General features: G+C 48.5%; 1 long non-coding RNA gene across 2 annotated transcripts in view; it reads left to right on the top strand.

Annotated features, from left to right (window-relative positions):
- The window catches only part of LOC138759852 (uncharacterized), a 49,554-nt gene extending 34,860 nt beyond the window's left edge, over nt 1-14,694 (top strand). For both annotated transcript variants that reach the window (XR_011355151.1, XR_011355149.1), the window contains exon 4: nt 14,297-14,694. This is a non-coding gene — a long non-coding RNA (uncharacterized lncRNA). The remainder of the gene's footprint in view (nt 1-14,296) is intronic.
- The last annotated feature ends 372 nt before the right edge of the window (nt 14,695-15,066 follow it).

The raw sequence follows: 15,066 nt of genomic DNA, 5'->3' as shown, positions 1-15,066 counted from the left end.
TTATTCTTGTCCTGAGATTTGGTGCCTTCATAACAGACAGTGATGCAACCAGCCAGAATGCTCTCCAATGGTGCACCTGTAGAAGTTTGAGTCTTTGGTGATATTCTGGGTCTCCTCAGACACCTCACAAAGTATAGTCACTGGCAAGCCTTCTTCGTGATTGCATCATCACTCCAGCACAGATCCTCGGAGATGTTGACACCCAAGAATTTGAAATTCTTGATCCTCTCCACTACTGAGCCCTTGATGAGGACTGGGCCATGTTCTCCTGAAATCCACAGTCATCTCCTTGGTTTTGCTGATGTTGAGCACAAGGTGGTTGCTGTGACACCACTCCAAGAGTTGATCTATCTCCCTCCTGTATGCTTCCTAATTGCCGTTTGTGATTCTGCCAACACTAAGGGATCATCGGCAAACTTGCAGATAGTATTGGAATTGTGTCTGGCCACACAGTCATAGGTGTATAATGAGTTGAGCAGTGGTCTAAGCAAACATCCTTGGGGTGCACCTGTGTTGATAACCAGTGAGGAGGAGATGTTGTTTCCAATGCGTACTGACTGTGGTCTTTGGATGAGTAAGTCAAGGATCCAGTTGCAGAGGGGAGTGCAGAGGCCCAGAGTTTGTAGCTTCTTGACCAGCACTGAGGGAATACTGCTAATGAAGGCCAAGCTTTAGTCGATGAAGAGTAACATTATGTATGAATTACTGTTTTCTCTTTAATTTTTTATTGGTTTTACACAAATAAGCATACATGTACAAAACATTTATGGAATGCACAATAAAAGTGACAGATTATGTAGCTCAGCAAAATATAGAGGCACATAGAGCATGTCATAATACAAAAGCACATCTAATAATTTTATCATGAATAGCCATGTCTCTAAACCCCATCCCTATACCAATGTAATATGGCTTTAAAAAATGTACTTCATTCCTGGAGTAAAATGGTGAATTACTGAAATTCAGGATTTATATCATGCCTAGAGGTTGTGGAAATAACTCAGGAATGGTCCCCACAACATTTGAAACCTTATATTTGTGTATAGAATCTTTTCTAAATGTCCCTCAGCCACTGAATATGGGTGGGGAAGCATCTTCCATCTAAGTAGTATCGCATATCTGGCCAAACGAAAGGCAAAAGACAGAGTACAACATTTGGTTGGAGTTAAAAGACCATCATCCTCTCCAGTTGTACTGGGTAACATGAGGCCATTCAACCTGGAGATTGTTCACTGGGAAAAAGGGAACACGCAGCGTAGGATGCCACTAGTGGACACTGGCAATGAACAAACCATTGCTCCCGGGAATCCTAAGGGGTGGAGGGGATCCGAGGTTAAGATAGAGGGAATGGGTGGTTCCACCCTCTCCGCCAGAGAGGACACCACCTGCCTCTCCATCGGAAATGTATTTTCAGTAATTCAGGATCTTAACGTTTCAAAAACATCACTTGGCCTGTTCCTGCCTCCCCGTCTTTTAATGAGTTACTTGGTCATCCAGCACCAACGGACTTTTTTAAAAGAGACTTTGAAAGGGTTAACGATGCACTTTCACGGGGTGAGGTTGCCCTTTTAACACTGTTGCCTTGAGCAGAATGAGAAATGTTCCATCCCCGCGTCCCACTCACGCTGACCGCAATGGCATATTATCTCATTAAAAGATCATCATCGGTCGAGTGAGGCAGACGGCGGCCCCAATCTGGGCAAGAGTGAAAGGGAGGCGGCGGCCCCGGCCTCGGTTGAGTGAGGCAGGCGGAGGCCCCGGTCCGGTCAGAAAGAAAGAGGCAGCGGCCCCGGTCCGGGCACAGGGAAAGCAGCGGCGGGCCCGGCCCCGGTCCGGACAGAGGGTAAGCGGCGGCGGCCCCGAACTGGGCAAAGTGTGAAGGGGAGACGGCAGCCCCAGCCTCGGTCGAGTGAGGCAGGCGGAGGCCCCGGTCCGGGAAGAAAGTAGGAGGCGTCGGCCCCAGTCCGGGCACAGGGAAAGCAGCGGTGGCCTCGGCCCCGGTCCGGGCAGTATGGTCCGACCTAGGAGGGGAGGCAGGCCCCTCCAGCCCGGATAAGAAACCTGCATAGGAGAAGGCCACTCTGATATAAAACCTACGACCTAAGGACCTCGCTGCCACATCCCAGCTTGCTTGGCCATGGCACATGAACCATGGGTGTAAAGGGTGGGGCCAGTACTGCGCACACTGCACTCCACCAAAAAGCTCCTTTGCGCAGGCCCGAGGATAGGTCCACGTCCTCCCCCTCCACGTCCAGCCCCTCCACGTCCTCCCCCTCCACGTCCTCCCCCTCAAAAGATGCTCACAAACTCAAGCTAGCATGCTGGAACATCAGAACCATGCTAGACAAGGCCGACAGACCTGAACGTCGGTCTGCCCTCATTGCACATGAACTCCTCAGACTTGACATCGACATAGCCGCTCTCAGATGTAGGCAGCCTCCAAGAACGCGGCGCGGGCTACACACTCTACTGGTCTGGCAAGCCTATGGATGAACGACGCCTATCTGGTGTAGGCTTCATGGTCAAGAACTCCATTGCCTCCAAACTCGTAAACCTCCCGACAGGCCACTCGGACCGGATCATGTCCATGCGACTCCCCCTTCAAAACAAGCGTCGCATCACCCTCATCAGTGTCTATGCTCCAACCTTCCAGGCGGAACCAGCAGAAAAGGACAAGTTCTAACTGACCTGCGCAACCTCATTCAACGCACCCCTACAGCCGACAAGGTTGTCATCCTTGGCGACTTCAACGCTCGCGTCGGCAAAGACTCAGAAACCTGGCCAGGCATCCTGGGCAAGCATGGCGTCAGCAAGTGCAACGACAATGGGCGCCTCCTTTTGGAGCTCTGCGCAGAACAGCGGCTTGTCATTACAAACGCCCTTTTTCAGCAGAGGGACAGCCTGAAGACTACCTGGATGCATCCCCGATCCAAACACTGGCACCTCCTGGACTACGTCCTGGTGCGAGAAAGAGACAAACAAGATGTGCTCCACACCAGGGTCATGCCTAGCGCGGAATGCCACACTGACCACCGGCTGGTTCGCTGCAAGCTCAACCTTCACTTCAAGCCAAAGCCCAGGAACAGTAAAGCCCCCAGAAAGAGGTTCAATGTTGGAAACCTGCAGTCAGACGAAGTGAGAGGAAACTTCCAGGCAAACCTCAAAGCAAAGCTCGAGGATGCAATACGCCTCTCGGACTCGTCCCCTGAAACCCTCTGGGATCAGCTGAAGACTACCATACTGCAATCCACTGAAGAGGTACTGGGCTTCTCCTCCAGGAAAAACAAGGACTGGTTCGACGAAAACAGCCAGGAAATCCAGGAGCTACTGGCAAAGAAACGAGCTGCCCACCAGGCTCACCTTACAAAGCCGTCCTGGCCAGAGAAGAAACAAGCCTTCCGAGGCGCATGCAGCCATCTTCAGCGCAAACTCCGGGAGATCCAAAATGAGTGGTGGACTAGCCTCGCCAAACGAACCCAGCTTAGCACCGACATTGGCGACTTCAAGGGTTTTTACGAGGCTCTAAAGGCTGTGTACGGCCCCTCACCCCAAGTCCAAAGCCCGCTGCGCAGCTCAGATGGCAAAGTCCTCCTCAGCGACAAGATCTCCATCCTCAACCGATGGTCAGAACACTTCCAATCTCTTTTCAGTGCCAACTGCTCAGTCCAAGATTTTGCCCTGCTCCAGCTCCCTCAACAGCCCCTAAGGCTAGAGCTGGATGAGGTCCTCACCCGGGAAGAGACATATAAGGTAATTGAACAACTGAAAAGTGGCAAAGCAGCAGGTATGGGTGGAATCCCCCCAGAGGTCTGGAAGGCTGGCGGCAAAACTCTGCATGCCAAACTGCATGAGTTTTTCAAGCTTTGTTGGGACCAAGGAAAACTGCCTCAGGACCTTCGTGATGCCATCATCATCACCCTGTACAAAATCAAAGGTGAGAAATCAGATTGCTTAAACTACAGGGGAATCACGCTGCTCTCCATTGCAGGCAAAATCTTCGCTAGGATTCTCCTAAATAGAATAATACCTAGTGTTGCCGAGAATGTTCTCCCAGAATCACAGTGCGGCTTTCGCGCAAACAGAGGAACTACTGACATGGTTTTTGCCCTCAGACAGCTCCAAGAAAAGTGCAGAGAACAAAACAAAAGACTCTACATCACCTTTGTTAACCTCACCAAAGCCTTCGACACCGAAGGGCTTTGGCAAATACTAGAGCGCATCGGATGCCCCCCAAAGTTCCTCAACATGGTTATCCAACTGCACGAAAACCAACAAGGTCGGGTCAGATACAACAATGAGCTCTCTGAACCCTTCTCCATTAACAATGGCATGAAGCAAGGCTGCGTTCTCGCACCAACCCTCTTTTCAATCTTCTTCAGCATGATGCTGAACCAAGCCATGAAAAACCTCGACAATGAGGACGCTGTTTACATCCGGTACCGCACGGACGGCAGTCTCTTCAATCTGAGGCGCCTGCAAGCTCTCACCAAGACACAAGAGCAACTTGTCCGTGAACTACTCTTTTCAGACGATTCCGCTTTAGTTGCCCATTCAGAGCCAGCTCTTCAGCGCTTGACGTCCTGTTTTGCGGAAACTGCCAAAATGTTTGGCCTGGAAGTCAGCCTGAAGAAAACTGAGGTCCTCCATCAGCCAGCTCCACACCATGACTACCAGCCCCCCCACATCTCCATCGGGCACACAGAACTCAAAACGGTCAACCAGTTTACCTATCTCGGCTGCACCATTTCATCAAATGCAAGGATCGACAACGAGATAGACAACAGACTCGCCAAGGCAAATAGCGCCTTTGGAAGACTACACAAAAGAGTCTGGAAAAACAGCCAACTGAAAAACCTCACAAAGATAAGCGTATACAGAGCCGTTGTCATACCCACACTCCTGTTCGGCTCCGAATCATGGGTCCTCTACCGGCATCACCTACGGCTCCTAGAACGCTTCCACCAGCGTTGTCTCCGCTCCATCCTCAACATTCATTGGAGCGACTTCATCCCTAACATCGAAGTACTCGAGATGGCAGAGGCCGACAGCATCGAATCCACGCTGTTGAAGATCCAACTGCGCTGGGTAGGTCACGTCTCCAGAATGGAGGACCATCGCCTTCCCAAGATCATGTTATATGGCGAGCTCTCCACTGGCCATCGTGTCAGAGGTGCACCAAAGAAGAGGTACAAGGACTGCCTAAAGAAAGCTCTTGGTGTCTGCCACATTGACCACCGCCAGTGGGATGATATCGCCTCAAACCGTGCATCTTAGCGCCTCACAGTTTGGAGGGCAGCAACCTCCTTTGAAGAAGACCGCAGAGCCCACCTCACTGACAAAAGACAAAGGAGGAAAAACCCTACACCCAACCCCAACCAACAAATTTTCCCCTGCAACCGCTGCAACCGTGTCTGCCTGTCTCGCATCGGACTTGTCAGCCACAAACGAGCCTGCAGCTGACGTGGACATTTACCCCCTCCATAAATCTTCGTCCGTGAAGCCAAGCCAAAGAACTCTGAGTGTATTCTTGGCATGAAAACTAGTAAAGGTAAATTTACCTTTGGGATTGCCCGGGTCACCAAGGTGGACTTCCCTCGTCATTCCCCCACCACCCAGTCTGCATCCCTCAGTACTGGGTAGCAGCAGGGAGTGACAAGATCGCACAGACGACCGATGTCCTCCTCCATAAAGGGTTAATAAAACCTGCAGTCTCCTCCTTTAACAGCCCTGTCTGGCCTGTTTGGAAGAAAAACTGCACATGACGAATGACCATCAACTACTGCAAATTAAACAAGGAGCATTTTGTTTAAACACTAATTTGGAAACTGTCAGTCCAACTCATCTTGGCTGTCCTCACAAGGGATGCAACACAAGCACTTATGGCCCCTCTCAGCAGACCTGAGCAGGCACAGCATCCAGGACAAGAAAAAACTCTTATAGGATTGTTAACTCGGCCTGTGACATCACGGACACCAGACTTCACTCCATCAAGGACATCTACAAGAGATGATGTCTTAAGAAAGCTGCCGCTATCCTCAAGGAACCCGACAACCCAGGCCATGCCCTCTTCACTCTGCTACCTTTGGGAAAGCACTCAACAGCACAAGGACAGCTTCCTCACCACTGTCATCAGATTCCTGAATGATCAATGAGCCAAAGACACTGCCTTACTTTGACTTTTCATGCATTATTTTTATTCATTGTTGTAAAGTTGTTTATATGAATGTTTTCACTGTGACGCTGCCGCAAAACAACAAATTTTGTGACTTGTTCATGACAATAAATTCTGATTCTGAAGTTAAAGGAATCCTAAAATATTTACTTATTTCCTGGAATTGTAATGCTTGAATAGCCTTGGACGGAAAATATAAGCAAGGTCATCAGTAAAACCCTTCCAAATATCTTTAAACTCTGCCTTGCCTTGAAAGAAGATTGAAAGTGGGTAATAGATACCCACTGGTTCTAAAAACAATGGATATGCATTCCCACAAATCTGCTCCACTCTGCCAAATGCCCAGTCCAAATTCTTCAGTTACAATGCTAGAGAAGAAGAAATTCGAAAGAAATGCTGCTCAAGCTATACAGTATTACACTGCAGGTGAATCAGCCAGATTTCCTCAATCTTGCTTGCAATAACATTCATAACATTTTCTATCCCCATCTTGCCAATTGAAATGTCTGCTGAAATTAAATTACATCATCAGGATATATCTGATGTAACAACCTGCATAAAATGTGGGAAATAATATAAAGCATCCAAATATGATGAAAGAGATGAGAAAATGCTAACATCATTACAAGCCACCACATTAAGAAGAACATGTTTAAGAAAATGCAATCAGGGAAGCATTTCTGCTTTTAATACAATATATTCTGATGCCATTAGCAAAAATAAACCATTTTAAAATCCAGAAGTGCAATGCTGGTTTTAACAAGGTGAAAGTATTACATTTTATAAAATCATTTCCTGCAAATCACGAGAAATATTAACCCAGGATTCTTTCAACACTAATAAAATGCCTAAAAATGTTCAATTTGTTCTGATCTAGAAAATAAAAACTAGGGGAAAAAAAGCTGTGCTCCTAGCCTTCCTCTTCTTCCCTTCTTGTCAGTCCTCCTCCTGCCCCTCTCCTCCCCCTTTTTTTTTAAATTTAGATTTTCTTGATTACCAGGATCTTACTTACTCTGGTTTACTGCTAAGGAGGTGAAGCAATAAATTGATTTTATGGAGAGGTGGCCAAGATTGATGAGAGCAGGGCAGAAGATGTTGTGCACATCAACTTTAGCGAGGCTTTTGACAAAGTCCTTCATGCTATGCCGGTTCAGAAGGCCAACACTTAGGATCCAAGATAAGCTGGCAAATTGAATACCACATATTGGAGGAACAACATCTAATATTCCATCTAGACACTCTCCACCAGATAGCATTAACATCAACTTTTCCAGTTTCTGTTCAACCTTTCCCCCAAGACTTTTTCTTTCCCTCTGGCTCCTTCCCTCCCGCTCCCCACCCCCTTCCCTCTCTAGTTCTAGGCAGCTAGCTATAGAAAAGATAGCACTAAGCTGGAAAAAGTGTACGAAAGATTCATGAGGAATCTAAAACTGGAGGCAGAGGTTTATGGTGAGGGGAAAGGCTTAAGAGGGTCCTGAGCCTAAGGGGCATCTTTTTTCACACACAGAAGGTTATGGCTAGAGGTGGAAACAATTATTATGTTTGAAAGACATTTGGATAGATACATGGACAGGAAAGGCTAAGAGGGATATGAGCCAAATCGAGGCAAATGGAACTAGCTTGGGTAGATAAAGTGGTCGGCATGGACACACAAATCCAAAGATCCTTTTTCTATGCTGGAGAATTATAACTCTAAAATCTATTAAAGTGTGTTAAGTTGGTTGTACCTCTGGTAATGCGAGTAATTGAAGACATTTGTAATTATCAATGTTTTGATAAACACAGGTACAAATTAATATGTTAATTTATTCAACTAAAACAATATAATACCTCCATCCCTGCTCTAAATTGTAGTCATTTGGAGACCAGAACCCAAAAGTCTATTTTGAAAGGAAGTAAATATTTGAAACAGAAAAGATTCTTTAGCCCCTTCAATTAACTATGTAATATTTATAAATTTGTAATTTTCAAAAAAAAGTTTGTGATATTTTACTGAATCTAAAAAATCTGTTAAAATAATGTCTAAGTAAACCTCAGACTTTTCTTCCATTTTTATAGATGCTGAACATATCAAGTTCAGATATAAAACAATGATATTACTTTCATTCATCAAGTGGGTCTGACCCCCCGCTCCATCAGAGCCCAGTGGAGTATACACAAATGATAGAAACAAGCCTTTCAAATTAATGCCAGGCTGGCGGGTATAAGAAGTGTGACTCATTTATTTGGGTTTACTTATTCAACTTTATTTTAATGATTTCAATCAATTTCTAGTCCTTAAAAATGTTTATAATAATGTATAAATATTTCAAAATGATTTCTATTTTAAATTACCATATATTGGCGTAAAGTCAACCAGGTATAAGTCAACCCCACTTTTTCAGCCCATTTTAAAGGTTTTATGAAATACCTGGTGTACAAGTCGACCTTCAAGGCTCGCAATGCTTAAGGTGGGCCATTGACTGGCATATAGGTTATGGTGCGCTGTTAGACAGAATCAGAGACACACAAGGTAAAGACTGTACAACAGGCTTTAATCCACAAAGACTTCCACAGAGCCAGGCTGGCTGTGGCTGCAGCAACTCTGTGTGAGGCCTCGGGAGGCCGGCGCAGGTTTATATCCCAGAGGGTGATTGACACCCGACCAGATGGTGCTTGATCCATTCAGGCCGACTGATTCGCAGCCAGCCAGGTGTTGTCTTGTCCCCTTACACTACTGCTGGTACAGAGGTTTACCCCTGCAGTAGGCCGGTGGTGTCCCAACACATTCACCCCCTTCTTTAAAATTGTTCTGGGGGGGCAGTAACAAGGGATTGCACCCATATACAATATTTACAGGTTGAGATGATTCGGCGGCCGCCAGGGTCTCTGTAACCATTGTAGGACTGGCTCCTGGTCACTGGTCAGAGGGGAAGTGGGGGAGCTGCCATCAGGGGTGTGTGTGGCTGGTGTAGTGCTGCATGGAGGGGTGGCCAAGGGGGCCAGGGTCAATGTATGCAGGTCGTATTGGATGGGTAAGGGGTGGGTTCATCTCCTAAGGCTGAAGCGGGCCCCTGGTGGTCAAGGAGGCCCTGCGTGCCCCATAGCTGCATGGGGATGGGGATGTATGCCTGGTCAGCATCGTTCTGGGTTGGAGGGTGGCGTTGTGTGGTGGGTGCTCCTTCTGGTGCTAGGTCCCTGGTTGAGATGGTGTCCTCCCTGCCACTGCTGAACCTAACGTAAGCGTAGTTATGGTTTGCATGAAGGAGGAAAACCTGCTCCACCAGGGCTTCAGCCTTTTGTGTCCGTACATGCTGATGCAGAAGCACCAGTCCCGTGGATGTGAGCCATGTTGGGAGTGACATTCCAGTCGCCGACCTCCTGGGGAATGAGAAGAGATGTTCGTGAGGGATCTCATTGGTAGCTGTACACAGCAGTGACCGAATGCCAGAACTCAACAGCCCACCCTTTTTTCCTGAGAGCCCCAGGAGGACTGCCTTCCAGACCACCCCATTCTCATGTTCCACTTGCCCACTGCCTCTTGGGTTATAGCTTGTCGTGCGACTCGTCACGATGCCCCTCACCGTCAGGTACTGGCGCAGCTCGTCACTCATGAAACTAGACCCCTGGTCACTCTGGATGTAGGTGAAAATCTGCCCCAAGACCCTGATGACAGTGGCCATGGAGGTGTCTGGACAAGGGATGTTGAAAAGGAAGCTTGAGTACTCGTCCACTACCGTGAGAAAGTAGACTTTTTGGTTCGTGGAAGGCAGGGGCTCTTTGAAGTCCACGCTGAGATGCTCGAAAGGCCGAGTAGCCTCTACATCGTGGGCCTGGGGGTGGGGTCAGAAGAAATAGGGTTTATACTCTGCACAGACCCGACAGACCTCAGTCATGTCCTGGACATCCCTGATGGTGTACGGCAGACTTCGGGACTTAATGAAATGGTACAACCGGGTGACGCCCGGATGGCAGCTGGACTCATGCAATGCCTGCAACCTGTCGTCATGCATAGATGCGTAGGTGCGAGAGAGGGCATCAGGGGAGTTGTTAAACTTCCCTGGGCAGTACTGGATGTCGTAGCTGTAGGTTGCCAGCTCGACTCTCCAGCGCAGGATCTTGTCGTTCTTGATCTTGCTCTCGTGGGTATTGTTAAACATGAACGTCATGGCCCACTGGTCCATGTGGAGTGTGAATCTCCTGCCAGCCAGGTAGTGGCACCAGTGGTGGACTGCTTCCGTAATCGCCTGGGCCTCCTTTTCAATGGCAGAGTGCCCTAGCTCGGAGCTGTGGAGGGTCCTGGAGAAGAAGGTGATGGGACACCCCCCCCCCCCTTGGTTGAGGGTAGCAGTGAGGGCCACCTCGGAGGGATCGCTCTCCACCTGGAAGTGGGAGTCCTCATCCACAGCCTGCATCGTGGCGTCCGCAATGTCTTGCCTGATGCAGGTGAAGGCTGCCTGCGCCTCAGGTGAGAGGGGAAAATGTGCAGCTTGGGCCAATGGGCAGACCTTGTCCAAGAAGCAAGGGACCCACTGCGAGTAATAAGAGAACAGGCCCAGGCACCTCTGGAGGGCCTTTAGCATGGGGGGAGGGGTAACTCCATTAATAGGCGGATCCTTTCCAGGAGGAGTGGCCACGATGTAACCCAGGCTGGTGAGATGGGTGGTGCTGAACACACACTTCTCCTTGTTGTAAGTGAGGTTCAGCTCTGTGGCCGTCTGGAGGAATTTTTCCAGGTTAGCATCGTGGTCCTGCTGGTCATGGCTGCAGATAGTGACGTTATCCAGATATGGGAATGTCGCCTTCAGCTTGTGCTGGTCTACCATGCGATTCATCTCCCGCTGGAAGATAGAGACCCCGTTCGTGACCCCAAAAGGAACCTGGCAGAACTGGTACATGCGTCCGTCCGCAATAAAGGTGGTGTAGGGTTTGTCCTTCGGGTGGATAGGGATTTGGTGATACGCCGACTTCAGGTCAATCGTGTAGAAAACCTGGTAGCGGGCTATCTCATTGACCATGTTGGCGATTCTTGGCAGGGGGTAGGCATCCAGCTGGGTGTACCAATTAATGGTCTGGCTGCAATCCACGACCATCCTCAGCTTACTTCCCCCATTGACCACCAGGACTTGGGCTTTCCAAGGGCTGTTACTGGGCTCTATAATTCCTTTTGCCAGGAGTTGCTGCACCTCCGCTTTGATAAAGTGCCTGTCTGCAGCGCAATAGCGCCTACTTCTGGCGGTGATCAGCTTGCAGCCTAGCACAAGATGTGGAAAGAGCGCTGGTGGGGTGATGCGCAGTGTGGAGAGGCCACAGGTTGGCCGGGGCTGGTAGGTTGGCATGCTGTGCAATGTAAGTGGAGGTTGGGGCCCCCCGAAGGCAAGGGTGACACTCTGCAGGTGGCACTGGAAATCCAGGCCCAGGAGGAGTGATGCACACTGTTTGGGCATGACCAGAGGCCTAAATCCTGTGAAAGTCTCCCCTCCCACCATTATATCGACCGAGCAGCGCCCGAGGGTACCAACAGTCTTATCCTTGGTGGCGAGGGCGATCGAGCAGGTGGTGGGGTGGACCTTTAACCTTAGGGAGTGGGCCACGCTCGGGTGAATTAAGCTCTCGGTGCTGTCACTGTCCAACAGGCAATTTGTTCCCTGCCCGTTGACTCGCATGTCCATCATTGAGCGCCCGAGATCGTGGAGGATGTCCCTAGTCAGTGTAGTGGCGGTCAGGACCATCTCAGAGTCGGAGTCATTGCTATCCAGAGGAATAGGGAGCGTCAATTGGGCAGCCTGGTCATTGCCCGTATTGACCACATCGACATCGGTTGTGAGATGCAGCATGCGGTAGCCGATGGCCTCCGGAGTCGTGGGGAGCATCGGTAGGGTGACCTGGTCATTGCCCATGTTGACCACATAATTCTCAACATCATTGGGGGCCATCCGTGTCAGGCGCCACCTGGCCCAAGATGGCAGTGGCATGTGGGGAGCCGCTGTGTGGCTGGCCTCCTTCCCAGTCATGTCCGCTGTGCTGGAGCAAGTGACGTCATAACGGACAGCGGCAAGGACATCGTTACGTCAGCCGGAAGTGATGTCATACCATGAGCTGGAAGTGACATCACTAGTTCTCAGTGAGTGGCGCCAGCGAGGGTGGGGGCTGGTGCAGATGATCATGGCACACACTGTGATGGTCGCTGGTGGGGCCAGATGTTGCACAGTCCAAGTCAGGGAAGGAGGAAGTCGTCGCGTGGACAATGGCATCACACGGCATGCGCACGTGGGGGGGGGGGGGTCCGCGGGGGACATAGGGAAGTCATAGAGGGCCACTGAGCTGCCAGCAGGTTTAGAGAGGCACACTTTTGCAAAGTGGCCTTTCTTGCCGCATCAGGAACAATACTGATTCCGAGCTGGGCAGTTTTGGCGTGATCATCGATCTGACCCACACCAGGACCCACAGTACTTACAGGGGTGCTGGGCGCCTGACACAGTGATGTTCTCCTCCCCAGCTTGGCCTGGGGCAGCAGTTGCAGTGTGAGAGGGCCATGAGGGAGCCTGGGGGAACCGTACCTTGCACAGACCACATTCATGGGGGGCTTGTACAAGTACTCGAGAGTGTCTTGTATGTGGAACAGCCTTTGGTTACCTGGAAGGCGTGGGGACCCAGTTTTGACTGGAGTAGGACCAACCTCTTCCGATCGGAGTCCAGGTTGTCGCCTTCGTGTGCCTCGATTATTGCCTCGACTGCATGCTGGCACTTCTCAAAGCGTGTCTGGGCTTTCGGGTGGCGTGGGTTGACCTCGAGGCTCCCTGCACTCAGGAGCTTTTCCATGGCAGCCGTGGGATAATTTTGTGGATTAAATTGTGGTGCGCTGTTAGACAGAATCAGACACACACAAGGTAAAGACTGTACAACAGGCTTTAATCCACAAAGACTTCCACAGAGCCAGGCTGGCTGTGGCTGCAGCAACTCTGTGTGAGATCTCGGGAGGCCGGCGCAGGCTTATATCCCTTAGGGTGATTGACACCTGACCGGGTGGGGCTTGATCCATTTAGGCCAACTGATTGGCAGCCGGCCAGGTGTTGTCCTGTCCCCTTACACTCCTGCAGGTACAGAGGTTTCCCCCTGCAGTAGGCCAGTGATTTACCACCACATAGGTCGACCCCCAAAGATCACATGGATTGATCTGCTGGGCATTGGCTGGAGATGATTGCTATCATGGAGGGTCCATCACATAACATAGGATGCGAAAGAAGTATGAAGAGAGCTTTAAGTTGAATGTGGCCAAGAAAACCAACAACTGCGCTGTTCAAAGAAAAAATGATGAGCATGAGAAGTAGGTAAGAGATTGGAGGAAGAAAGAAGAGACTTTTTAAAAAATAGCAAAAAGGCAATATCCCTGAGAAAAATAATCACTCGTTGGCCACAGCTGGAAAATCACATTACAGAATGGGTGCATGAACAAAGGCAAGATTGCTAGTCACCTGAAATAACATTTGCACTGCAATGGGTCAAGTTGAACCGAGACCTCAATGATTTTGAGGCTACAGTAGGCTGGTGCAATTGTTTCATGAACAGGAAATATCTGGTATTACACCAAAAAAAATTGCCTAGAAACAACCCAAAGATCTTAATTATAAAGTTGTAAGTATTCACCAGTTTATTATACGTAACCGGCAGAAACACCAGTTTGCATTGGCAAATATCAGAAACATGGATGAAACCCCCATGAATTCTGACATGATAGACAATAGAACAGGGGAATGGAAAGGTTTTAAAACCAGAAGTACAGGCCACCAAAGGACCAGGTTTACCATGATGTTATTGTGCATGGACAACAGGACAAAGTTAAAACCCATGGTAACCCTCAAACACAAAATTAAACTGAAAATGAAATTCCCTGCAGGTATTTTTGTACATTTTCATGAAAAAGGATGGATGGATGAAAATGGTGTAAAACTATGGATAGACAATGTGTGGAAGAGGTGGCCTGGGGGTTTACACAAAGAAGGGAGTTTGCTGGTCTGGGATATGTTTCGTAGCCACTTAACTGAGAAGACTAAAAGTAGATTAGCACTACATAATACATACATGGCGGTTATCCTGGGTGGCTTGATGTCTAAATTGTAACCTCTCGATGTCTTCTTGAAACAGGCCATTCAAAGACCATGTGCATGAGGAATGGAATACATGGATGTCAAGTGCAGAAAAATCATTTACGAATGGCAGTGTGTGCTGCATCACTTGATATGTTGTATAACTTTGTGGTCAAAGCATCGGACCAAGAAAGTAGAGACTGTGATAAAATAGTTTAAAAAGTGTTGAATCTCTTCTGCAATTGATGGCACGGAAGATGATTTATTGTGGGACACTGACAAAGAAGCTGAAACCACCTCATCAGATACAGACTGGGACCCATACGATGACTATTTAAACAGTGAGAGTATGGATATGCTTGCTGCCACCATCTTTGCTTCAGACGATGACAGCCAGAGTGATCTTGAAAGGTTCTAAATGGGCTGTTGTTTTCATACAATGATAATGATTTTGAAGGGTGTTAATTGTGTTGTTTTCAATAAAAATCTCAATGAAAATCTGTCACAGTCAGCTTTTGTTTTGGCTTATCAAAGGTCGACATATGCCAGATCAGTGCGGATTGGATTTTGAGCTGAATTTAAGGTCTCAAAACTATATCTGGCGTATGTCGACCTCCATTTTTGAGAGTCTTTTTGGTTTCACGATGCAACTTATTCACTAAAATATAAAGCATTCAAAGATCTAGTGGAAGAATTGTAGAAATTGTTTATACCAGTTTGGCATAAAAATAAACCAAAAAAGGTGACTCAACAGTCAGGGAAATTAGAGACAGCATTAGGTCCAAAGAGAGAGCATAACAATTGGCCAAAAAAAGTACCAAATCTGAA

This window comes from Narcine bancroftii, chromosome 4 (assembly GCF_036971445.1).
Source record: "Narcine bancroftii isolate sNarBan1 chromosome 4, sNarBan1.hap1, whole genome shotgun sequence".
NCBI classification, from domain to species: domain Eukaryota; kingdom Metazoa; phylum Chordata; class Chondrichthyes; order Torpediniformes; family Narcinidae; genus Narcine; species Narcine bancroftii.
The sequence above is the reverse complement of the archived record's forward strand: the minus strand, read 5'-3'. Positions and strand labels throughout refer to the sequence as shown.